Raw genomic sequence first — 1,958 nt, 5'->3', positions numbered from 1 at the left:
TGCACTCATCTCACATGCTAGTAAAGTAATGCTCAAAATTCTCCAAGCCAGGCTTCAGCAATATGTGAACCGTGAACTTCCTGATGTTCAAGCTGGTTTTAGAAAAGGCAGAGGAACCAGAGATCAAATTGCCAACATCTGCTGGATCGTGGAAAAAGCAAGAGAGTTCCAGAAAAGCATCTATTTCTGCTTTATTGACTATGCCAAAGCCTTTGACTGTGTGGATCACAAGAAACTGTGGAAAATTCTTCAAGAGATGGGAATACCAGACCACCTGATCTGCCTCTTGAGAAATTTGTGTGCAGGTCAGGAAGCAACAGTTAGAACTGAACATGGAGCAACAGACTGGTTCCAAATAGGAAAAGGAGTTCTTTAAGGCTGTATATTGTCACCCTGTTTATTTAACTTATATGCAGAGTACATCATGAGAAACGCTGGACTGGAAGAAACACAAACTGGAATCAAGATTGCCAGGAGAAATATCAATAACCTCAGATATTCAGATGACACCACCCTTATGGCAGAAAGTGAAAAGGAACTCAAAAGCCTCTTGATGAAAATGAAAGTGGAGAGTGAAAAAGTTGGCTTAAAGCTCAACATTCAGAAAATGAAGATATGGCATCCAGTCCCATCACTTAATGGGAAATAGATGGGGAAACAGTGTCAGACTTTATTTTTTTGGGCTCCAAAATCACTACAGATCGTGACTGCAGCCATGAAATTAAAAGACGCTTACTCCTTGGAAGGAAAGGTATGACCAACCTAGATAGCATATTCAAAAGCAGAGACATTACTTTGTCAACAAAGCTTCATCTAGTCAAGGCTATGGTTTTTCCTGTGGTCATGTATGGATGTGAGAGTTGGACTGTGAAGAAGGCTGAGCGCTGAAGAATTGATACTTTTGAAGTGTAGTGTTGGAGAAGACTCTTGAGAGTCCCTTGGACTGCAAGGAGATCCAACCAGTCCATTCTGAAGGAGATCAGCCCTGGGATTTCTTTGGAAGGAATGATGCTACAGCTGAAACTCCAGTACTTTGGCCACCTCATGGGAAGAGTTGACTCATTGGAAAAGACTCTGATGCTGGGAGGGATTGGGGGCAGGAGGAGAAGGGGATGACAGAGGATGAGATGGCTGGATGGCATCACTGACTCGATGGACGTGAGTCTGAGTGAACTCCGGGAGTTGGTGATGGAAGGGAGGCCTGGCGTGCTGCGATTTATGGGGTCGCAAAGAGTTGGACACGGCTGAGCAACTGATCTGATCTGAATAATGAGTGATGTTGAGCATATTTTCGTGTGTTTGTTAGTCATCTGTATGTCTTCTTTGGAGAAATGTTTGTTTAAGTCTTTTTCCCACTTTTTGATTGGGTTGTTTGTTTCTCTGGCATTGAGTTGTATGAGCTGCTTGTATATTTTGGAAATTAATCCTTTGTCAGTTGTTTCATTTGCTATTATTATCTCCCATTCTGAGGGTTGTCTTTTCACCTTGCTTATAGTTTCCTTTGCTGTGCAAAAACCTTTAAGTTTAATCATGCCCCACTTGTTTACTTTTGTTTTTATTTCCATTACTCTAGGAGGTGGGTCACAGAGGATCTTGCTTTGATTTATATCATCAAGTGTTCTGCCTATGTTTTCCTCTAAGAGTTTTATAGTTTCTGATCTTACATTTAGGTCTTTAATCCATTTTGAGTTTATCTTTGTGTATGGTGTTAGGAAGTGTTCTAGTTTCATTCTTTTACATGTAGCTGTCCAGTTTTCCCAAAACGATTTATTGAAGAGGCTGTCTTTGCCCATTGTATATTCTTGCCTCCTCTGTCAAAAATAAGGTACCCATAAGTGCATGGATTTATTTCTGGGATTTCTATCTTGTTTCATTGGTCTATATTTCTGTTTTTTTGTGTCAGTACCACTGTCTTGATGACTGTAGCTTTGTAGTATAATCTGAAGTCAGGAAGGTTG

The sequence above is a fragment of the Bos indicus x Bos taurus genome, chromosome 4, assembly GCF_003369695.1.
Source record: "Bos indicus x Bos taurus breed Angus x Brahman F1 hybrid chromosome 4, Bos_hybrid_MaternalHap_v2.0, whole genome shotgun sequence".
Taxonomy (NCBI): domain Eukaryota; kingdom Metazoa; phylum Chordata; class Mammalia; order Artiodactyla; family Bovidae; genus Bos; species Bos indicus x Bos taurus.
This window is presented reverse-complemented; position numbering follows the sequence as displayed.